The following is a 25,891-nucleotide window of genomic DNA, read 5'->3' as shown; positions in this document are numbered from 1 at the left end:
TGATTTGCCGATTGCCTGGAGTAAAGGCTGGTATCCTGCCTTATTGGGAGAGGGATGAGATCTCCTTCAGTTTCAATTATTGCCCTCTACCTACCACATACAGTTTGATATAGGTAAAAATCTCTCAAAGATACCTGTTGGCTCTCTGCTACCCCTTCTGATTTTAGAGGGAAAAGCAGAAGGAAAAGAGAGGTTTAGAAGCTGCTTTGCTATTAAGTATATGGTAACTAATTGGAGACAATCAGGTGGCTCAGTGGAAAGAGTGCCAGGCTTGGAGTTGAGAAGACCCGAGTTCAATATGGCTTCAGACACTCAGTAGCTGTTTAATCCTAGGCAAATCACTTAACCTTGGTTGCCTAATCCATTGGAGTAAGAAATGGTAAACTATTCCCATATCTTTGCCAAGAAAATCCTGTAGAGGTTCATGAAAGGTTGGACAGGACTGCACAACAGTTGGAATGTACAGCATCCTGTTGAGTGGGCTTAGTTTGCATTGCCTGGAGAACCATTCCAAAGAGGTTTGCTGGGATTTCTATTCTTCTGTAAGCTGGATTGAAAAAAAATTGGAAAATAAAAAAAAATCCTAGTGAATGAAGTTTGCTGGGCTAGCTTGTATTAACTAGAGAGATAATTTGAGAAGCTTTGCAATTCTATGGCTCAAATGTTTGACCTTTTCACTGCTATGGTGTATTAGCTCATTGTACTTTGAAGGGAGATGGTAAATTAAAAACAACTTTCCATGGTTTCATCAGTTTGAGAGTAGAAGAGGAACTGTTTTGCACAGCAAGAGAGCAGTAAGGGTCAGAAGGGGAACAACCATCAGAGAAGATTTTTCTGAGGCATGTTATTTCTAAGGAGACCGAGGACATCAAGGACTACAGTTCAGAGTTGTGAGTTTCCTCAAGCACATGGTTTTCCACATTCATGTGTATCCCCACTGGGTTTCTGTAAGTATGTTCCTACTTTCCCTCATAGGTACTGCATGTATTGGTGGGAGACTATGATCCAAGTGTATTCGTAGACTGTGATGAAAATACTATTGCTATATTAGTTTTACGTTCTATATATGAAATTACTACTGTTTTTGCCTTAGCGTTTACTAAATGTTTCATGTTTATGATCTAATGCAGTTAATTTTTTATAAATGGGAATCACACAGATGGGGGCTTAGAAACTACAGTGAGAAGTGGGATTGAATCTCCCATACAACCCAGGTATTCCTAGGATCCTGTAACCAAGTGGTGGTTACAGATCTGTAAGCATGAGGGAAGGCTTGTTAAGCAAGGCAACCCTAAAAGGGAAGATGTTGTCTCTGGATTCCTACATAGGGAATATACATGTATTACCTTATGTGAAAGAGGTCTTAATCATTCAGCCTATCTCCCATTTGCAAAGCTATTTATATAAATTTGGAAATTATTATTTCCCCAAAAATGTGAGTTATAATTTGTATCAAAATAGTAACTGTTTCAAAAAATCAAAGCCCTTGTCATCACTTGGCACTATCTATATATTGACCAACAAACCATAGGGTAATTTTAGTCTTGGATTTAAGTAGCTGATTATTAATTTAACATTGTCAAGCATTGCACATTAGAGTGACAATCATTGAGTTTTATTTAGTCCCAAATTCCTATTAAATTTATGTTCCTGGTAACCAATATTTATTATAGGTGTGTGCGTGTCTGTGTATGTGTATAGAGAGATGGAGAAAGAGAGAGAGAGAGAACAATTAACCATAATAATATGTGTCTAGAACTTGATTCACTCATTCTGTTAGAAATTGAAATACATGTTTAGAAAAACTAGTCAAAAAGACTTTTTCAAATCCAAACAAATATGTGATATAAATACATATATATGTATGTATGTGTATATATAAACACATACGTATATACTTGCATGTATATACATGCATATATGCATATATAAATATGTAGGGAAACATTTATGTTTAAGTTATAACACATACAAATTTCTTACTTAGATATGCTCATGGAAGTGGCTTAACACTAGGAGAGTAAATGTTAGCTCTTTCAGAGAAGGGACTTGTTTTGTTTTTCTTTTTGTTTTTGCATCTTTAGCCAATAGCATAGTATGTGACACACAGTGGGCGCATAATAGATAAATGGTTTGGGGACTGGAATAGTGAAATGAGAAAATTATTTGATCTATGTGATATAATCTGTTCTTATGCTTTTACCCAAATTACTGGGCCCAAAGTATCTCTTTTGGCTTGGTTTAGTGGACTAATATTTCCAATTTTCCAATGTATTTTGTGTGTAGAACTGCTCTTTAAAATCACAGTGTTGTTACCCAGAGCACACTTCTTTACATCTAGCTCCTCTCCAGTGGCAGGAAGTTTTCTTGAGTTCCCCTTATCCACATGCCATCCACAATCCCAGGGCCAAATTAGCATAATAGAGTTGAGTTCTACCAGTGTTTTAGTTCAAGGGATGACAAGGTATGCCACATATCCCGCCTCAATCTGACATGCCCTCCCTATGCCTGTTTCACTGAAAATTCAGCATCTGGCTCCCATGTCAACAGCTAGCTGGGTAATGAAATACATACTGATTCGTATTGAAATGAGGGCATACAGCAAGAAAGATTTCAAAGCAAGTTTATTATTTATCTTACATTAAAACTATCATGAAATTGGAGCCGTGACATGATTCAATTTTGGCTTTGCTTAGAACTATTGATCCTGGCTTCAGCACAAAGCAGTTGTTTTGGGCTAAAGCTCTCCACTGAAAATCAATTTGCTTAAAATGCTTCCTTTTCTACATAATAGCTTACTCATGACGGGGTTGACTCTCTGCATGTGAATAATACCGCTGCTTCCTTCTTGCCAATCATGAGAAGCACTATGTAAATTATAATTGGAATATGATGGCAAAAAACCTGGAGGCCATCATCCTTCCACAAGATAATTGAATGCCAATAAGGATCCAGGAAAAACATTTAAAGCTGCACCTCAGATTGAGTACAAATGGCGGAGAATTAAACTTTTTTTTTTTAGTGTTTTAATATATATTCTACCATTCAAAGGGAGGTCATGTCTATGGATTAATAAACTACAAACTGGAGATTTTGAGTAATGGAAGATATTTGAAACTGGGAGTTAGGACACCAAGTTTCTGGATCTTGATGGTGCCATGCAGGGTTAGAATTCTTATACCAAGAAAATTCAAGGGAAAATTCAGCTGGAAGGGAGATGGAGGACCTTGAATTCCCCATGAGGCAATAGAACCCTGTCAAAATCAGCCTGGGAGTAATCTCAGTGTACAAAGCTAAAGGCTAGAAGGAGACCATGAGGACTTGTGTGGGGACCATGGTTACTGTGGGGGGAAAGTATACCTCACTCAGGAGGGAGGAAACCACTCCCTGTGACATCAGCATCTGGGACAAAATCTTGAGCTCCCTACACTAGTTCCTCCTCCGGTGTAGACACTGTGGTGTTGTAGAAAGAGTGCTCCACTTGAAGTCAGAGCATTTAAGGTTGATTCCTTGCTGTTTCACTTAATACTTCTATGACCTTGGGCAATTCACTTCATCATTCAATTGGAAGCCCTGATGACCTCTAATGACCTCTAAGGTCCCTTCCAGCTCTAAATCTTCAGACTGTTTGGGTAGCCTTGAGCAAATTACTTAACCTCTCCATCTTAGTTTTCTCATCTCTAAAAGAAAGGATTTGGATGAGATCAGCCTGAATGTCTCCTCCAGCTCTGAAGAGATGTGACTCTGCTTATGAAGCAATTTGACATTTATTTCTGTAAAACAGAAAGAACTGGTAGCTATGTACATTTAGTCAAAGGGTTATACACCGTAAGGCAGTAGAGAAGGTTGTAGACCATCCAAACAAATTAACCGATTAGAAAACATTTGGGTGTATACTCGATTTCTGTATCACCTACAGCACAAACAGATACAATACTTAAGAGTAGATGAAGTACAAGAGCATTCCTGCTAACAAAATTTACAAACCAAGCAGCAAGAAGCTGAGATGAATATCACCTGGTATCAGCCATCATTTCCAATAAATAAAAACATGAAATGAAATAGTTGTTCTCTCACACAATGGGGTCACTTCACTGATGAATTTCATAACCTGGTAAATAGGGATGTGTCTAATTAAGTCAACCTGTGTGTTATGTGGCATCTAGGAGATCACAATGCAGTCTATGATCTATTTATCTCCCAAGTCTTAAGAGAGAGAAAGACAATGTGGAATCAGGTCAGCCTGGGGTTGAGTCTGGCCTCTGTGGGGGTCTCTGGGTAAGTCACTGAACCACTCAGTACCCTACATACTTCTGTAATACTGTGAGTAGTAGAATGGGGCCCGACATCTTTGAGACTGTCTTCATCAAGACCACTGTAAATTGATGAAATTACAGATCTAGACAAAGCCTTAAGCAAAAGATTGCCACTTAAAAGAAAAGCACCAACTGAATGTCCTACAAATCACTGCATACACTGGGCTAAGGATAGATTGTCCAGCTTCCTCCTTCTGAACCTGGTACTGGATCTGAAATCTTTAATTTATTACCTGAATTACATCCTGACTTTATGAGAGATAACAGATTCTAGTCACAGATGTAAAATATATTTCTTAATACCATGCACTGAGTGTTACATTATGCCTATGATCTGTTCCCATTCAATTTCCTCAAAGCCAATTTTAAAATCATTTTCCCATAAAGATTTAATTGGGAGTATCTCCTCACTACAGATCTAATTATTCCCTACTATACCATGAACACCACATACTTCCGGCCTCTTTTACCCTAAAGGATTTCAATTAATTCTAGCTATTGTGAAACATTAGGAAAGTAATTCCTAACTCATTGTATGATGTGCCTAATTTGTATATATCTAAGGAAATGTGATCTAACAACATCATATTTTTCTAGAGGCCAGATAAAGGGCATAAATATGTTATTGAAAGACAAATCTAGGATGATTAAAATTTGTATTTTCTCTGAAGTATCATTTCTTCCAAAAATAGTAAGAAGCAGTGTATCTCCAAATATGTGTTAGGTGGGGGAGAGGGAGGATCTTAAATTTATCAAATAGATTTGAACTAGATTGATGAACACAGACCTGATATGAATGTATCTTTTGAGATGGAATACCCTGCGTTAATCTACTGCAGTAACAGAGTCATGGAATGTTTGAGCAAGGCAAGTGGTAGGCCGTTGTTCTTGTCCAGTTGTTTTCAGTCATTTCTGACTCTCTGACCCTATTTTGGGGTTTTCTTGGCAGAGATACTGGAGTGTTGCCCATTTCCTTCTCCAACCCATTTTACAGATGAGAAAACTGAGGCAAACAGGATTAGGTGACTTGCCCAGGGTCACACGAGTTCACAAGTGTCTAAGGCTAGATTTGAACTCAAGAAGATGAGTCTTCCTGACTACAGGCCTGGCACTTTATCCACTGCACCACCTAGCTGCCCAAGTAATAGATAAAGGCAATAGTAAATAAGGTAATGTGTTTGGGGTCAGGAAGATCTGAATTTAAATCCCATTTTACTCCCTCTGTGACTTTGTGCAAATCACTTAATCTCTTTCAGCCTAAGATATCTCACCTGTGAGATAGAAATAATTATAGTAATGGCAGTACCTATCTCACCAGAACTGTTGAGAGTCTGAAATGAGGTAATGCAGGTAAAGGGCATAGGAAACCTGTAAATGCTCTATAAATGCCAGTTATTATTAATGTGAGGAAGAAGCAGTTTGTTTTCTTAACTTGCATTTTTTTCTAAAATAAATAAATATGGAAAGAAATTAATCCATTCTAATGGTCAGTGTATTTAATTTCATTGACTGCTTAATGGTATCCTTTGCATGTATAAATGTAATTGCACAACACAGAATCAGAAGGCAGGTGAAGATTAGGGAAAGCCTGATTCATTTTCTTCCCCAGCTTTGAGGATGACTCCTACCTGCCACAGGAATAAAGTTGTCAATGCCTCTGATTTTAGAAGCCCCGCAGAAAAAAAGACGTGTCCTCAAATAGCATAGAGTACACAAGGGGTAATTGTTACCCAATGCTCCTCCATCCCAGGAGGCTAGTTCACTTTAAAAATGACATTGGATAAATAGCTATTGTGAAAACCACCAATGATTTGCCTCATTTGGGATGCTACAAGTGATTTCAAGTACAAACTCCCTTGTGTTGTAGCTATTCTTCCATGTTTATATCTATGATTCCATCATCCTATATCCCACATAATCAAAGTTTCTATTTTTCTATTACCTGGAGGTTTACAGAAGCCTCTGCTCCAAACAACCCTGAGAGCGAAACAGTACAAATGTTATCCCCATTTGACAGATGCAGAAACTGAAGTTTACCGAAATTAAGGAGCTTGCCTATAAACATCAGAGCCAAGATTCAAGCCCAGACTTCTCAACTCCAGGTCTAATATTTTTTCATCGGTGCATGGGTTCTGGAGTCAGAAGACCTGTGTTCAAATCCTACGTCTGACATTCCTTGTGCGATCTTGGACAAGTCAACCTCTCTTTTCCTCCATTTCTTCATCTGTAAAATCATGGAAGTTGGGCTATATGGCTTTTAGAGGTTCCTTCTTGTTCCAAATCTATGAGTTTATATAATCCAGTACCCCACCATCTCATTCTCCATTTGTTCCTCCACTCCAGCGATATTGTCTTTAATTCCTTGATGTTTTGTTTGTTCAGACAGGCCAACAATTCAGCATGGAACTAAATCAATCTCTCTGGGTGGGGATCATAGGCTCAGAGATTTGGAGCTGGAAGGGACCTTACAATTCATCTCCCTAATCTCTGCTCTGTATTGACTAGCAGTCCCCCAGTGGCCTGTTCATTCCCACATTAAACAATACATACTGGCAGGAAAGTCTTAGAGCTCACCAGACTCTTCTGATGTAATTAAAAAGCATTCCCATTTTTCTTTTTCTCAGTTGATATAGAGAACAGCTGGTCCTCATCTTCTGTAAAATAACTCTTAATATACTGGTAGACCATTACTAAGGATATGAAGTCAGATGTGCACAAAATATCACATTCAGTCTTACGTTATTTTGACTTGGATCCAAGAACATTTGGAAGTCTGTCTTGCTCTCAGTGATCTCCAAGGAGGGAGATTCCACAACAGCCCATGTTTCAGAATCCTTGGAGTTAGGAAGTTTTAACTTACATGTAACTCAAACCCCCTCTCCTATAATTTAAGCCTATTCTCTCCTTCTTTTGTCCTCAGTAGGTAAGGATAGCTATGAATTATTCAGAGAGTATTTTTCATCCTTAAATAAATTCTTCCTTCCCACTCATTTGAAATTGTTTTTCTCCTACATCTCCTCCAAAAGACTTTAGTCTCCTTGAAATTTGTCTTTGTAAGTAGTTACAAAAATGCACTTACACATGAACAATGTATGAATATTTACTCATTTAACAGATTAACATTTAACAGATCCAGTCCAAATAAATAATTTCACTGTTCACCATCATAACGTGTAACTTGCTGTTACTATCTGTTTGGGATTGTCTTTATGTACAACCCTGCTGAATAGTATGTCAGACACATTTTATTTTGCACAGTTGTTAATTGCAAAAAATTATTTCAAATTCTTCCCTATTCTCATTCTTGTTCTCTTATATCATTTTTAGTATTATTTTGAAATGTATTATTAGTTTGACTAATTCTATGCTCTTACAAAGAAAATACTCCTGTGTAAGTTGGGAAGCTTTTCTTTTGGAATGAATCATTCACATATTGGAGGATGTTCTACCTACATACAATTCGAGGAACAATGTGGAGTGCTGGTTAGAGAGCCAACCTTGGAGTCAGGAAGACCTGGGTTCAATCTAAGCCTTTGAAATATACTAGCAGTGTAACCATACTTAGGTCTTGAAAGTTTTCAGTTCCCCAGAAAACTCTAAGATTACAAATAACAGAAGAGTTGTTGATATATTTCAATGTATAGAGTTTCCATACTGGGAGTTGTCCACTCCAATGAAATCAAAGGTCTAGACCATTACCCAAGTGTATGCTGGTAAACGTTTAACAACTGACTTTCTTGGGAGGGGGTACCCCCATCATTCTTTTAAGTTTAAACTGCATCATTAACATTTTCTCCATCATTCTCAAGTCTGCACAATCAACAAATCAAGCAAGCAAATTCTGATTTAGGTTCCAAGGTATAAAAGTTTGCACTGAAAATTTAGCAAGTGACTCTGGTAAATAGTTAGAACAGATTCCAGCATACCTCTGCTACTACCTTAAGAATGACTGTCCTCTAAGCTTCCAAGCATTCTCTCAGTTCCAATAGCTTTATACAGGTCTCAGAGGTTGTAAACAAATCCCTCAGTCAATCTGAACAGATTTCCACTTGCACATAAGAAGGTGTCCAGGCCTTGTTCACATCTAGAGAACAATTGATATGTGTTCTGATAAAGGTATCAGGGGTAAGTGGTCTGCTCCAGATGTGTTTGTATTAGGGACAAATGTGGTGGGATGATTGACCCCACTGTTAGAGGATTTTACATTGTTGAAACTAATTTTTTGTTATCCTGTGGATTCTATTATAATTATTTTATGTTTAGCATACTATCCCTTGGTAGGAAAGGTTGAGTTAGTGAGGACTAGGAAAGTATCTAGGTTGTTATATGTTTTGCCCCATGATCAAAAGATGAAAATTAATAGCAGTAAGGATAAATATAAAGTCTCATACAGGTTCAAAAGTAAATAAATGCAAGATGTAGAGGTGTCGGGGGGATAATAGTTCATCTGTAAATGAATCACCAGTGTAACAAGCCAACCAAGAACACTCATGGAATCTGCAGCTGCACTGAGAGGCAGAGTGTCTAGGACCAAAGAGGTCCATAGTTGAAAGTCCCACTGTGTTTGGGGCATCTCTGATCAGACCTCAACTAGTATTATATTCAGTTTTAAGTACGACCATTTAGAAGAGGTCTTGACAAGATGACTATCATCCAGAAAAGGGCAGCTCAGATAGTGTTGGTTCTTGAAAGCATGCACATGTAAATTTGGAAAAATTTATGGAAAAAGCTAGAGATATTTAGCCTGGAGAAAATTTGTGGCAGTGGGGTGTATGATAGGTGCATTCAGTTCATTTATAGGCTATAACATGGAAGAGGGAATACTATTTGTTCTCTTTGGCCTGAGCAGGTAGAATTGAGAACAGAAAGGGCAGAAGTTGCAAAGAGGTAATTTTAGGCTTCCTCTAAGGAAGAACTTTGTCAAAATTAAAGCTTTACCAAAATGGAGAGGGCTGACTGGAGAGACAGTAGCTTCATCTTAATGGGAACTCTTTTACCAAACTCTGCTTAAGTCTTTGTCACATATGCAGCAGAGGGATTTGAGGTTCAGGTATAGGTCATAGCCCATTAAAACTTCACCGAGGACCTACCAAATACTGAGATTCTTTGATTCAGTGAAGCCATGTTCAACATTCGTGATCTCTGCCTGTCTTAATAATTCATAGAATTCACAAATTTTGAGGTAGAAGGAACCTCAGAGGCCAACTACTGCAATCCTCTCACTTTATGAATGAGGGCATTGGAACACAGAGAGATTAAACAATTTGCCCAGTGTCACACAGGACATTTATGGCATGACCTGTGTTTGAAGCTAGGTCTCTTTGATTCTAAATCCTGGCCCTTTCCATAGCACCATATTGGACCAGATTAGTTATTATTTTTTTCTAATTATCAAATACTTATTTTTTTCTCCTTTCCATCCCCCCAAACTACACTGAAGGAGGAAATAAACCCCTTTAATGGATAAGCACAGTCAAGAAAAAGAAACTCCTGTATTGCCCTTGCCCATAAATATGTGTCGCATTTAAACATTGGAAGAGTTCTAGAGCTCTTTCAATCAATAAGTAAACATTTATTTAACACCTACTATGTGCCAGGCACTCTTCTAAGTGCTGAGGATACAAAAAGGGCGAAAAGACAGTCCTTGCTCACAAGGAGCTCATGATCTAATGGAAGAGACAACAAACAAAAATGTATAAACAAGCAATATGCAGGATAAGTAGGAAATAATTAACAAGAGGTAAACATTCGAATTAATTTGCTTCCAGCAAAAGATGGCATTTTAGCTGAGACTTAAAGAAAGACAGAAAAGTCACTGGTGGAATTGAGGAAGAAGAGTATTCTAGGCATGAGGAAGAGCAAGAGAAAGCTCCCAGAGCCTAAAGATTGAACGCCTTGTTTGTGGAATAGCCAGGAGGCCATGTCACATGGATGGGAGTAAGGCGTAAGAAGATTGGAAATGTAGAAAAGGGCTAGACCAGTGAGAGCTTTGAATGCCAAATGGGATTTTTATTTGATCCTGGAGGGAATGGGGAGGACTGGAATTTACTGAATATGGTTGTACCTGCCATGTTAGGAAAATCACTTTAGTGACTGAATGGAGGATGGGTTGAAGTGGAGAGAGATTTGTAGCAAGCAGACCCACCAGCAGGATATTGCAATAGTCAAAAAGGTGAGATGATGGAGGCCTGTACCAGAAAGGGGCAATGCCAGAAGAGAGAAGGGGTGTATTTGAAAGATGTTGTAAAGGTGAAGTCAGCAGGCCTTGGCAATAAATTGGATGTGAGTGGGGGGAGGGAGGAGATTGAAAGATGGTGAGGAGTTAAGCAAAAGGGACCTAGACCTGGAACCAGGAAGGCCTGGGTTTAATTCCTACCTCAGATACTTACACGCTAATGATGCTAGGCTAGGCATTTAAGTTCTCTGTGACTCATTTTTTTTTCATCTGTAAAAGGCAGGAGTTGGGGTTGAAGTCATTTCAGCTCCTTTCTTTCACTGTCTGTGATCCCATCATCTGTGCCTGACACTACATTCTTGACTAACCAAAAACTTCTTTATCAGATAGGAGCTGACCCTCCAGGCATTTTTGAAATGAAATCTGGTCAGGCTTGTTGAATAATCACCTTTACTCATAGTCCTCATTGAGTCTCTCTTTTTGCTAAATGTAAAGGCTGTCTCTGTTGAGTTAACAGTTTCTATAATTGCTGGCATCTCCTTCATTGTATTTTCCAAGAAAAGTTCTAAATTGGATGATGTCATATTTTCAGGCCACACACATAGACTTCACTAATTGCAACATTTACTGGACCAATTTGCATTTCTAATTTTTCATAAAGTACCAGGAACCATTCTTAGGACTTAGCAGACCTCCTGTTACAGCCAGACATTTGTATTGCTGCTATTCCTCTATCCTCCCCACCCACCACCCCTAAAGGTTTGGGAAATGTTAATCATTTAATAAGAACATCCATTTCCATGAGGAAAAGTAAATTATTTTTAACCTTCCTATTCTTTTTTTTTAATATCATTGAACAATTCTGTACCAAAAAACAAAACAACAAGGCTTCTAACCTTATTTTAGGCACAAAAAAATAGAAGGCATAGTCTAATCCTGGCTCCACCAATGCCAATATCAATACCTATGGTATCTTGGGCAAGTCACTTTTTCTCACTGATCCTCAATTTCCTTATTTCTAAAAGAAAAGGCTTCTGCATGGTACTGGCTAAGAAATAGAGTGATAGATCAGTAGAATAGGTTAAAGACACAACAGTCAATGATTATACTAATCTACTCTTTGATAAATCCAAAGACTCCAGTTTCTGGGATAAGAAATCATATTTAACAAAAACTGCTGGGAAAACTGGAAAATAGTATGGCAAAAATAGGGTATAGAACAACAACTTACACCCTATACCAAGATAAAATCAAAATGGGTACAGGATTTAGATATAAAGACTGATACTATAAGCAAAATAGGAGAGCAAGGAATAGTTTACCTATCAGATTTATGGAAAAGGGAAGAATTTATGACCAAACAAGAGTTAGAGAACATCATGAAATGTAAAATGGATAATGTTGATTACACTAAATTGAAAAGTTTTTATGCAAACAAAGGCAATGCAACCAAGATTAGGAGGGAAGCAGAAAACTGGGAAAGAATTTTTACAACCAGTGTCTCTGATAAAGTCCTCATTTGTAAAATATATAGAGAACTGAGTCAAATTTATAAGAATACGAGTCATTCCCCAATTGAGAAATGGTCAATGGATATGAATAGGCAGTTTTCAGATGACAAAATTACAGCTATCTATAGTCACACGAAAAAATGTTCTAAATCACTATTGATTAGAGAAATGCAAGTCAACACAACTCTGAGGTACCACATCACACCTATCAGATTGGCTAACATGACAAAACAGGAAAATGATAAATGTTGGAGAAATGAGGGAAAATTGAAACACTAATGCATGTAGACTTGTGAACTGATCCAACCATTCTGGAGAACAATTTGGAAATATGCCTCAAGGTCTATAAAATTGTGCATACCCTTTGACCCAGCAATGCCCCTTCTAGGTCTATATCCCAAAGAGACCATAAAAAAGGGAAAAGGACCAATATGTACAAAAATATTTATAGCAGCTCTTTTTGTGGTGGCAAAGAATTGAAAATTGAGGGAATACCCATCAACTGGGGAATGGATGAACAAGTTGTAGTATATGAATGTAATGGAATACTATTGTGCTATGAGAAATGATGAGCAGGCAGACTTCAGAAAAACCTGGAAAGATTTATGTGAGCTGATGCTGAGTGAAATGAGCAGAACCAGGAGAACATCGTACACAGTAACAGCCACACTGTGATGACTGACTTTGATGGACTTGACTCTTTGCAGCAATGCAAGAATCTAAGACAACTCCAAAAGCCTCATGATGGAAAATGCCATCCACATCCAGAGAAAGAACTATGGAATCTGAATGCAGAAGGAAGCATACTATTTTCTCTCCTTTTCCTTTGTTGTTTTGTTTTTATTGCTTCATTTTCATGTTTCTCCCATTAGTTCTAATTGCTCTTTACATCATGACTAATGGGAAAATATGCTTAATATGAATGTGTAAGTACAACTTATATCAGTTTGCATGCTTTCTTGGGGAGCAGGAGGAGAGGGAGGGAGAGAAAATTTAAAACTCAAAATCTTATGGAAGTGAATGTTGAAAACTTAAAATTAATTAATTAATTATTAAAAAAAATAAGAGAGTTGAACTAGATTATTTGTAACCTGTTTTCTACTTCTAAATCCTATGATGAAGAAATCCCAGAAATTCTAAATATAATGGTCTTTGGAATCAATGTAGTCCAATCTCTACACCTTAAAGAATACCTACTGTGGTATAACTTACAAGTGGTTCCCTAGCTTTTCCTTGAATATTTCCAATGACAAACTCATTTTCTTCTAAGGTTACTCATTTCATCTTTAACTAGCTCTAATTTTTAGGAAGGGTATTGTTATATTTGTAGTGAGTTTGGCTTTCTTGTTTGGTTACAAGTACCCTAAATACTCAATGCTAACCCTACTCTTTGTATTTTCTTTCTACTTCTCCTAATTCTGTTCTCTGAGGCCAAGAAAAACTTGTCTAATCCCTCTTGTAGAGGTTGCATCTATTCAGGCATTTTTTCAGTTGAGTCCAACTCTTTGTGAGCCCCATTTGGGGTTTTCTTGGCAAAGATACTGGAGGGATTTGTTGTTTCCTTCTCCAGATCATTTGACAGATGAGGAAACTGAGGCAAAAAGGTTAAGTGACTTACCCAGGGTCACACAGCTAAAGATGAATTTTTGTGACTCCAGACCTAATACTCTATCCACTGCACCATCTAATTGCTGTCTAGTAGAGTACATCCTTTCAAATACTTAAAAACAGCTAGCATAACTCCTCCCCTTCTTCTTTTCTCCAGTCTAAATAGACCTTGCTCCTTCAACTAATCCAAACACATCATGTGCTCAAAGCCCATCACCATTCTGTTTGCCTTCTTCTCACTACTCTCCAGCTCATCATTGTTGTTCCTGAACTGTGGGACCCAGGCCTGAGCAAATCTCTTAACGTGTTCTGACCAGGGCATGGTACTTTGGGATCATATTCTCCTTCTTGCTAGACCTCTACCCTTTCCTCAAGGAGTTCCTCATAATTTTCTCTAAGGGCTAATGCGTGAGGCATGTGCTCAATAAATATTTACCAAAGATCACACAGAAAATGTTAAATACTGTTCTGTATTATGGATGTGTATCTCCTATTTTCTGTTTTTCATTTCTTCTTTAGCCTCATCTTTTTCTTTTCCTTCCATCTGGATAAACATGAATACACTGTGCCTTTCGTTAATCCTTTCAAGATACTTCAAAGAAAAAAAGTGTTGAAAATCATCATCATTTAATAAACAATATGGGAAATATCAACCTCAATTTTAAATGGTAAAAACAAAAAGGAACATCCAATTAAGAGTAATATTTTCAATCGTTTTTTTCTGCCAGATATTCTCTAATTTAATAATGTTAGTCTTTAAATATCCACGTAACAAATCAAATGATTCCCAAATATTGGACAAATATAATATGGAAATTACAATATTATTGCATCACCATATTTTAGAATTGGAAGAAACATTGGAGTCCATACCTCTCTTTTGACACATGAGGAAACTGAGGCCCAAAGTGGCTAAATGACCTTCCTGGTGTTACTCACTTAATTAACAAGAGAATGGAAGAACCTGGATCAACTCATCCCTTCCCTTTGAACAGAAAATCAACTTGCGCCTGATAATTGCCCAGTACAAATAGGCAAGAAAAGTAAATAAAATATAGCAAATATGAATATTATCCACAAAGTTGTTTTAGAATCTTAGGTAAGTAAACACATTTTTGTAAATATTTCATACATTCCCAATGCTTCCATGTAAAGTAGCCAAAATTTGAAATCAACTTGCAAATTTTAGCTGCCCTGACCTAAAAGAAAACATTTATTCTTCTGAAATGGTTGAAAGAAACTATTTTGGGATCTAAGTATTTTTTTTTTCCAAATAACAAACATCATATAGAGAGCCAGAACTTTAGTTGACCACTTTGCCTTTTCATCTCCTTGCTTCCACTTCAGATCACCAATTTTCGTTCACTCGTGAAATTTAGAACCAGATGTCATGACATCCAACTTGCCCCCAGGAAAGGGAACCAGGGCCCACACAGGAGAAAATTTCATCCAAGATGCATTCATTTCTTTTTTTTAAATTAATTTCTTTTGATTTATCAATAATCATTTACATATGCTTTTGAGTTTAAAATTTTTCTCCCCCTTCCTCCCTACCACCCTCCCCAAGATGGTGCGCAATCTGATATAGGCTATACATTTACATTCATATTAAACATATTTTCACATTAGTGATGTTACAAGTAGAAATTAAAACCAATAGGAGGAACCATCAGAAAGAGAAAATAAAACTCAACAGAAGAGAAAAAAATAACAATTCGGCTTCCATAGTTCTTTCTTTGGGTGTGGATAGCATTTTCCATCACAAGGCCTCTGGAGATGTCTGATCCTTGTATTGCCAGGAAGGGTTAAATTTATCAATATTAGTCATCACACAACGTAGCTGTTATTGTGTACAACGTTCTCTTGTTTCTGCTCACTTCACTCAGCATCAGACCATACAAGTCTTTCCAGGTTTTTCTGAAGTCAGCCTGTTCATCATTTCTTATAGCACAATAGTATTCCATCACATTCATATACCACAACTTGCTCAGCCATTCCCCAATTGATGGGCATCCTATCAATTTCCAATTCTTTGCCACCATGAAAAGAGCTGCTATGAATATTTTTGTACATGTAGGTCCTTTTCCCATTTGTGTGATCTCTTTGGGATATAGCCCTAGAAGTGCTATTGCTGGGTCAAAGGGTATGCACATTTTGATAGCCCTTTGGGCATAGTTCCAAATTGCTCTCCAAAATGGTTGGATCATTTCACAACTCCACCAACAATGCATTAGTGTTCCAATTTTCCCACATCTTTTCCAACATTTTCCTGTTTTGTCATGTTGGCCACTCTGATGAGTGTGATGTGGTACCTCAAAGTTGTTTTGATTTGCATTTCTCTAATCAATAGTGATTTAGAGCATTTTTTCACATGACTATAGATGGCTTTAATTTCTTCATCTGAGAACTGTCTGTTCATATCCTTTGACCACTTATCAAGTGGGGAATGTCTTGTCTTCTTATAAATTTGACTTAATTCTCTATATATTTTAGAAATGAGACACTTATCAGAGAGACTGGTTGTAAAAATTCTTTCCCAATTTTCTACTTTCCTTCTAATCTTAGTTGCATTGGCTTTGTTTGTACAAAAACTTTTCAATTTAATGTAACCAAAATTATCTATTTTGCATTTCATAATGTTCTCTATCTCCTGTTTGGTCATGAATTCTTCTGTTCTCCATAGATCTAACAAGTAAACTATTCCTTGCTCTCTCAGTTTGCTTATAGTATCAGCCTTTATATCTAAATCATGTACCCATTTTGACTTTATTTTGGTATATGGTGTGAGATTTTGGTCTATGCATAGTTTCTGCCATACTCTTTTCCAGTTTTCCCAGCAGTTTTTTTCGAAGAGTGGATTCTTATCCCAGAAGCTGGGGTCTTTGGGTTTATCAAATAATAGATTACTATAGTCATTGACTAATGTGTCTTGCATACTTTACCTATTCCACTGATCCACCACTCTATTTCTTAGCCAGTACCAAGCAGTTTTGATGATTGCTGCTTTATAATACAATTTAAGATCTGGAATGGCTAGGCCACCTTCCCCTGCATTTCTTTTCATTAGTTCCCTTGATAGTCTGGACCTTTTGTTCTTCCAAATGAATCTTCTCATTATTTTTTCTAACTCTTTAAAATAATTTTTGGTAGTTTGATTGGTATGGCACTGAATAAGTAAATTAGCTTAGGGAGAATTGTCATTTTTATTATATTAGCTCGGCCTACCCATGAGCAAATGATGTTTTTCCAAGTATTTAGATCTGATTTTATTTGCGTGAAAAGTGTTTTGTAATTGTGTTCATAGAGTTCCTGGGTTTGTTTCAGGAGGTAGACTCCTAAATATTTTATAATGTCTGCAGTAAATTTAAATGGAATTTCTCTTTCCATCTCTTGCTGTTGGGCTTTGTTGGTAATATATAGAAATGCCGTTGATTTATGTGGGTTTATTTTATAGCCTGCAACTTTGCTAAAGTTATTTATTATTTCATGTAGTTTTTTACTTTATTCTCTGGGATTCTCTAAGTATAACATCATGTCATCTTCAAAGAGTGATTGCTTTGTTTCTTCTTTGCCTATTCTAATGCCTTCAATGTCTTTTTCTTCTCTTATTGCTAAAGCTAACGTTTCCAGTACTATGTTGAATAACAGTGGTGATAATGGACATCCTTGTTTCACCCCCAATCTTATTGGAAATGCTTCTAGCTTGTCCCCACTACATATTATGCTTGCAGAAGGTTTTAGATAGATGCTATTTATTATTTTAAGGAAGACTCCATTTACACCTATGCTCTCTAGTGTTTTTAATAGGAATGGGTGTTGTATTTTGTCAAAAGCTTTTTCTGCATCTATTGAGATGAGCATGTGGTTTCTGTTAGTTTTGGTGTTCATATGGTGGATTATGCTGATAGTTTTCCTTATATTGAACCAGCCCTGCATTCCTGGTATAAATCTTACCTGGTCATAGTGTATTATTCGTGTGATAAGTTGTTGTAATCTATTTGCTAATATTTTGTTTAAAATTTTTGCATCTATATTCATTAGAGAAATTGGTCTATAATTTTCTTTGTCTGTTTTGACTCTTTCTGGTTTAGGTATCAGCACCATATTTGTATCATAAAAAGAATTTGGTAAGATTCCTTCTTTACTTATTTTACCAAATAGTTTATATAATATTGGAATTAATTCTTCTTTAAATGTTTGATAGAATTCACATGTAAATCCATCTGGCCCTGGAGATTTTTTCCTAGGGAGTTCATCAATGACTTATTCAATTTCTTTTTCTGAGATGGGGTTATTTAAGTATTTTACTTCCTCTTCTGTTAATCTGGGCAATTTATATTTTTGTAAATATATATCCATTTCACTAAGATTGTCAAATTTGTTGGCATATATTTGGGCAAAATAATTTCTAATTGTTGTTTTAATTTCCTCTTCCTTGGTGGTAGTTTCACCCTTTTCATTCTTGATACTAGTAATTTGGTTTTCTTCTTTCTTTTATTTAATTAGATTAACCAAAGGTTTATCTATTTTATTGGTTTTTTCATAAAACCAGCTCTTAGTTTTATTTATTAGTTCAATAGTTTTCTTAATTTTAATTTTATTAATTTTTCCTTTGGTTTTCAATATTTCTAATATGGTGTTTAATTGAGGATTTTTAATTTGTTCTTTGTCTAGCTTTTTTTAGTTGTATGCCCAATTCAATGATCTCTTTTTCTATTTTATTTATGTAAGCATTTAGAGATATGAAACTTCCCCTAAGAACTGCTTTTGCTGCATCCCATAAGTTTTGGTATGTTGTCTCATTACCATCGTTCTCTTGAATGAAATTGTTGACTGTTTCTATGATTTGTTTGACTCAATCATTTTTTAGGATTAGATTATTTAGTTTCCAATTATTTTTTAGTCTATCCTTCCATGGCCCTTTATTACATATAACTTTTATTGCATCATGATCTGAAAATGATGCATTTACTATTTTTGCCTTTCTGCATTGGATTGTGAGGTTTTTATGCCCTAGTACATGGTCAATTTTTGTGTATGTGCCACATATCACTGAGAAAAAAGTATATTCCTTTCTATCCCCATTCAGTTTTCTCCACAGGTCTATCATACCTAACTTTTCTAATGTTCTATTCACCTCCTTAACTTCTTTCTTGTTTATTTTGTGGTTAGATTTATCTAGTTCAGAGAGGGGGAGGTTGAGGTCCCCCATTAGTATGGTTTGCTGTCTATTTCTTCCTGTAACTCCCTGAACTTCTCTTCTAAGAATCTGGATGCTATATCATTTGGTGCATATATGTTTAGTAATGATATTACTTCATTGTCTATGGTGCCTTTTAACAGGATGTTGTTTCCTTCCTTACCTCTTTTGATAAGATCTATTTTTGCTTTTGCTTTGTCTGAGATCAGGATTGCAACCCCTGCTTTTTTTACTTCAGTTGAAGCATAATATATTTTGCTCCAGCCTTTTACCTTTACCCTGTATGTGTCACTCTTTTTGAAATGTGTTTCCTGTAAACAACATATTGTAGGATTATGGTTTTTAATCCAATCTGCTATACGCTTCTGTGTTATGGGAGAGTGCATTCCATTCACATTTACAGTTATGATTACTATCTGTGTCTTTTTCTCCATCCTCCCCCCCCCCCCCCCCGTGTATGCTTTTCTTTCTCCTTTCTCCTTCCCACCCCACCAGTGTTTTGCTTTTGACCAGTGCCTCCTTTGGTCCTTCTATTATCCCTTCTATTATCCCTTTCCCTTTTCTTCCCCTTTACCCTTACTGCTTCTTCCCTCCCTTCTATCCCCCCTCCCTTTTCTTTCCCCTTTCCCCTCCTACTACCTATAGTGCAAGTTAGATTTCTATACCTAACTGATTATATTATTCCCTTCTTGAGCCAAATCTGATGAGAGTAAGGTTCAAACAATGCTCATCCCCCTCCTTTCTTTACCTCTGCTCTAATAGGTTTTTGTGTCTTTTCCTGTAATGTAATTTACCCTTGTTTGCCTCCTCCTTTCTCAGTACATTTTCTTAGCTCAGACTAATCCACTTACTTGAATCCATTTAACCCACTTGATTAATTTTTTTATCACTACATCAAAGTCAACTTATATCTACCCCCTTTAACATGGTATAATAACAATACAGTCCTCAAGAGTTGCAAGTGTCATCTTTCCTTGTAGGGATGTAAACATTTTGCCCTTATTAACAACATATTGTATCTTTCTGTTCCATTTACCTTTTTATGTCTCTCTCGAATCTTGTACTTGAAGATCAACTTTTTTGTTGAGCTCTGGTCTTTTTATCAGGAAGGTTTGGAAGTCCCCTATTTTGTTGAATATCTGTCTCCTTCCCTGAAAAAATTACACTCATTTTCGCTGGGTAGTTAATCCTTGGCTGCATTCCAAGCTCCTTTGCCTTAAGGCATATCACGTTCCACACCCTACGGTCTTTTAATGTAGAGGCTTCAAGGTCCTGTGTAATCCTGACTGTGGTTCCATGATATTTAAATAGTATCTTTCTGGCTGCTTGAAGTAATTTCTCTTTAATCTGGTAATTTTGGAATTTAGCTATTATATTCCTTGGCATTTTCAATTTGGGATCTCTTTCAGTCAGGGAGCGATGGAATCTTTCTATAGTTATCTTACCTTCAGGTTCTAGGACTTCGGGGCAGTTTTCCTTTATGATTTCCTGAAGGATATTGTTCAGGCTCTTTTTTTCATTGTGACTTTCAGGTAGGCCTATAATTTTTAAATTGTCTCTCCTGGATCAATTTTCCAGGTCAGCTGTTTTATCCATGAGGTATTTTACATTTTCATCTATTTTTTTTTCATTTTTTTTGTTTCTGTTTGATTCTTACTCTCTCATAGAGTCATTAGTGTCCATTTGTTCAATTCTAATTTTCAACATATTGTTTTTTTCTGTTAGATTTTGTACTTTCTTCTCCAATTGGTCAATTGTATTTTTAAGGGATTTATTTTCTTCATTGTACTTTTTTCCAATTGGCCAATTGTGTGTTTCAGGGACTTGTTTTCTTCAGTGTACTTTTTTTCCAATTGGCCAATTATACTTTTAAAGGACTCCTCTCCCTCTCTCATTTGACTTTTAAAATCCTTCTTGAGTTCTTCTAAGAAGGCTTTTTGGGCTTCAGACCAGTTCACGTTCCCTTTTGATGTCGCAGATGTGGGTTTGATGACAATGTTGTCCTCTTCAGAATTTCTGTCTTGATCTTCACTCTTTTCATAATAAGAGTCTATCGTATGTTTCTTTTTGCTCATGGTGTTTCTTTATTCCCTGGCCTTTAAAGAGATTAAGCTATCCTGCTGGGGAGCAGAGGGCACTGACCCAAGCTTCTTGTGTTGGGAGCCTAGATCTTGGTCACTGGCTTTGGGAGCTGGGGCCTCTTATGTTGGCAATTGGAGGCTGTAGGGTTCTGGCAGCTTATCTGGTGTTGGGATGAAATCAGCAAGGCTGGGACTTTCAGGTAAATCTAGGTTGCCTGCTTTTCCTTTCCTTTAGCTTTGTTTAGCTCCTTTTAGATGGGTGCTGCCAGGTGTTTATCTGCCTGGGGTCCCTTGCAGTGCTGCCTCCCTTATTTCTTTTGAGGCACTGGAAGACTTCCTTGCTGTAGAATGCCGAGGCATCTGGTGCTTTTCTGAGCTGGTTTCCAGTGGTTAACCCACCCTCACTGAGGCACTCGGAGGTTACAGCTGTTGGCGTTTGCCTCCTCGACCACCTGGACTTCGGGATCTCCTCCTGGTTGGCAGTTGGAGGCTGTAGGGTTCTGACAGCTTACCTGGTGTTGGGCTGGAATCAACAAGGCTGGAACTTTTTGACTAGGTTGCTTTCTTCAGCTCCTTTCAGATAAATGCTGCAGGGTGCTTATCCACCTGGGGCCCTTTGTAGTGCTGCTTCCCTTATTTTTGCTGAGGCATGGGAGACCCGTTTGCTGTAGAATGCCAAGGCACCAGGATCTCCTCCTGGTGTGCTAAAGTGGGTCTTTCCACTAGCTGGCTGGGCGACTCCTGTTTTGTACTGCTCCCCTTCCCCCAGGTTAAGAGGGGCCTTTCCCATTAATCCCTCTAGCTACCTGGGCTACTGCACTGTTGCACACCGTCTTTCTTCTGGTTTAGCTGTTCCAGGGTTTTTTCTGGGGTGATATTTTCTGGGTTTTCAGAGGTTGATAGGGAAGGGTGAGAAAGACTACCTTTTTACTCTGCCATCTTGGCTCCGCATTCATTTCTTTGTCAATTCTTTTTTTTTTATTGAGTACCTGCTATGGGGAAAACACTACACTGTATTATTGTTGTTACCGCTTTTTGAATATTTTGAGAGGTGGCAAGGAAAAGCAACACACCATTCTTGCCTTCATAGGTCATTTAGTGATCTTAGAGAAGTCACTGAACCTCTTTAGGTTTCATTTTCCTTATATACTAATTTAGGGGTCTGGGCTAAAGTTCCTGTGCCTTGTCTTCCAGCTCAGATTCTATGTTCCTGTGTTAAGGGGTCAGGAAAGGACCTTAGCTGACTACAAGGACAATATCCTACCTTTTTTTTTTATTGTAAGCTATGGATTTCTTTTAAAGAAAAATTGTTTATTTATTTTAAGTTTTCAACATTCACTTCCATAAGATTTTGAGTTCTAAATTTTCTCCTCCCCCCTTCCCAAGACAGCATGCAATCTGATATGGGCTCTACATATGCATTCATATTAAACATATTTTGACACTAGTCACATTGTAAAGAAGAATTAGAACCAATGGGAGAAATCATGACAAAGAAGAAACAGAGAGACAGAAAGAGAGAGAGAGAGAGAGAGAGCGCACAAATAGTATGCTCCATTCTGAATTCAGACTCCACAGTTCTTTTTTCTGGCTGTCAATAGCATTTTCCATCATGAGTCTTTTTGGAGTTGTTTTAGATCCTTGCATTGCTGAGAAGAGCTCAGTCTTTCAAAGTTAGTTGTAGCACAATGTAAGCCATGAATTTCTATCAAGCCAATATGCTTTTAAAATACTTGATGCTAATGAATGGAGATCACCCATGTTTCTTTGCCACACCCGAGAATCAAATCCACCTGGATTAATTCTGTTGATGATTCCTTCCTTCTGCCAAGACAACAAATGCCTCTTCTCACTTAAATTCTCAGTATTACTTTTTATTATTAAAAGTATAATTCCCTGCTCTCACCCTGTGTTCCACCTAAGCTATATGGCAACTACCTATTTGGAGAAGACTTGTTTGCGTTCATCACTATAATTTGTCTCCCAGGAATCTCTGGAAATCTGAATTGCTTTTGAAGGGGCTTTGTAAGAGTCTTTTCTGCGCCTCCTCTCATCTCTTTCCCTTTTGACTCACTTGTAGATTTGTCATGCTGAAATGCAAAGGACAGAGGACAGATGATTTCATGGCTAATGCTTCCACAAATGTGTAAACCCTTGGTATAAAGATCTGAGTTCCAATTTACTAGAAAATAGGGCCTTAATCATGGCCCTGAGCTGGGCTGTCTGCCAGCCTCAAATTTTTGCAGGCCTCTATTAAAGATTTGAGAAGCAATACAGTTTCAAATTTTCATGAGCGTTCTCAGGATCTTCCAAGAACAATACATATATGTATATGTATATATATAATTCTTAATCATCCCCCTTATGTGATTATATCCAAAATCAATATTGCTTTTTCTTATTATTGAAAAGAAGAAAAATATTAAAATAATGAACTAGGGCAAAGTTTCATTCCTCAGTATTTCAAACTTGACTTTCATGTTTGCCTTGGCAGGATAGATCACTTGCCAGGGTTTTGTTTTAAGTATCTTTTTAAAATGTTTAATGTAGTTGAAAAGCCTACTCTGGCATTGGCAGCATGGAGAGAGGAAGCATGAGAGACTAGAACAAGTATTAGACTTGGAGGCAGAAAATTTGGATGCAAGGCTGAGTTTAGCTTTAGACTAGCTATGGGACCCAGGGTGAGTTCCTGGCTTCATTTTCTTCATCTCTTAAAATGGAGTCAATAGTTCTTCTATTTCAAAGGATCACTGTGTCCCTACCCATCTTTCTATTCTTCTAACCCATTACTGTCCTCAACAAATGATATATTCTAGTCCTATTGGTCTATGTGATGTTATTCAAATGATGCTCCATTTTTCATCTCAGTGCTTTTGTGTTAGCTATCTCCCATGCCTAGAATTCCTACCCTTCCCACCTCTGCTTCTTAGAATCCCTGACCTCCTTCAAGACTCTGGTCAAGAGTCAATTGCTGTGGGAGAAGCTTTCTAGTCCCCTCAAGTGCCAATGCCTATATCAGAATCAGAAGAGATAATAAATGTAAGGCTGTTTGTAACCTTTAAAGTGTTTTATGAATGTTACCTTCCATCCTAGACTCCAAGGCCATCATCCAGGGAAGCATCTTCTGTGGAGACAGCCATGCCCACCACCTGCCAAACATTAGAGCAGGAAAGCTAACCTCACTGAGGCAGCAAAGTGCCCTGTGGGAGATATGCGGCAGCAAAGTCAGTGCCACCCTTTCAACTGTCACCTCCAACTTCTGACCGACTGCTACCAATAGGCATAAGCAGCAGCCCAGGCCTCCTCAGCAGCCACAGTGACTGTAGACCTGAACAAGAAAGCCCTAGGCATCATCAAATGATTCTAATGGATTTTTCTCCCTTCTTATGGAATGGACATTAAGAAAAGGCATCACCATTTCTTTTACATTGTACTCGAAGGTCACAAGACCTTTCCATTTGATATGTGTTGTTCCTGTGATTAGAAGGTGAGAGCAGGGGCTGTCTCAGCTTTTCTATGTATATCCCTAGCCCTTAGGACAATGCTTCATACATAGTACGCTCTAAATTCTGTTCCATTAAATGATGATAATAACAACAATAAGAATAAGAATTAGTATTGTTACGTGAATAAAGCATTTTGTAACTATCACATATATGAATGTATGTATATAAACATATATGAAATGAATGAAAAACCCCTAGGCAGAGTTTCTGGGTAATTAATAATCAATTTATTAACTAGATTAGTTGACAATCAATAAATTGATGTTTTCTCTCGATAGCCAAAAACCCCAAAAGAGATTCTGAGATGCCTTAAATACCTTCTGAAAGGGAATTCCCTTGACAACTGAAAATCAACCTTAATTGGTGGACATTTAATGAGGAGGTGAGTTAAGTCTTCAGCTCCTCCTGCAGAGAAGGTGACTTGATCATGAGACTCAGCAGTCTCCAGCAATCCAGACAGGAAGAAGCCATCTCCATCTGGACCTCTCTAGTTTTCTTCTTCATGAGTTTGAGTCACCCTACACTCTAATGGAAGAGACCAATGACAGAGGTTCCTTCCCTTAGGGCAAGGGCTCACCCAGACTGGATTTTGTTCATTATTCCAAACAGAATACATTACAGAACTGGGACTTAAGGAAACTAAGGCAAACAGGGTTAAGTGATTTGCCCAAGGTCACACAACTAGAAAATGTCTGAGTCAAGGTTTGAACTCGGGAAGATGAGTCTTCCTGACTGAAGGCCCTGACTGAAGTGCTCTATGCACTATGGCACCACCTAGCTGCCCCTTTCATCTTATATATAAGGTAAATGAGGGAAGTGAAGAGTCTTAGTTCACACAAGTAGCAGATGTGAGATTTGAATCTAAGTCCTCTGGCTCCAAAGCCATTGTCCTCTCTCTACTCTACCCCACAGGAGGTAGATAGATGCATACATATGCACATACAAACACATATGTCTTCCAGACTCTACCTGATTAGCTTTAGGGATGGGAAATTCACTGTCTATGAAGGGACAGTCTATTCTATTGTTTGACAACTCACATCGTTAATAAGCTTTTCTCTACATTAAGTTGAAATTCATCTCCTCATAACTGTAACCCATTGTTCTCAGTTCTATAATCTGGAGACAAGGCTGATTTATCTTGAATACGACAACCTTTAAAAAAATCAGGAAAAAAAGTTATCATGTCCCCTCTGCCTCCTCAAAAACCTTCTCCTCTCCAAGCTCCATGATATTGCTTTCTTAAGCAGTTCCTCACAAAATGACTCAAATCTTCTTAAACATTTGAGTCACCTTCTATAATTAAATGAATAAACGAATGAAAAAAGCATTTGTTAAGTGCTGTATATGTTCTTTTTTTCATTTCTATCTAGGCTGACTTTTCCATCATGTCCCAGAAACCTCTTCTTTCCGGAAGATTATTTTAGCACTGGAATTCCCACCTTGGAAGTATCCAGCAACTCTGAAGCTGCTCCATCTGATTGGTTAGCTCCT

At 37.5% G+C, this 25,891-nt stretch overlaps 1 long non-coding RNA gene across 1 annotated transcript in view; it reads left to right on the top strand.

Moving 5' to 3' along the window:
- Positions 1–795: 795 nt before the first annotated feature.
- The window catches only part of LOC114051531, a 49,283-nt gene continuing 24,187 nt past the window's right edge, over positions 796–25,891 (top strand). Inside the window, exon 1 of the long non-coding RNA XR_003570171.1 lies at positions 796–947. This is a non-coding gene — a long non-coding RNA (uncharacterized LOC114051531). The remainder of the gene's footprint in view (positions 948–25,891) is intronic.

Source organism: Vombatus ursinus, unplaced genomic scaffold, assembly GCF_900497805.2.
Source record: "Vombatus ursinus unplaced genomic scaffold, bare-nosed wombat genome assembly UNPS02014803.1, whole genome shotgun sequence".
In the NCBI taxonomy this organism is placed as follows: Eukaryota; Metazoa; Chordata; class Mammalia; order Diprotodontia; family Vombatidae; genus Vombatus; species Vombatus ursinus.
Note: the sequence above shows the minus strand (reverse complement) of the source record. Positions and strands in the feature narration are given on the sequence as shown.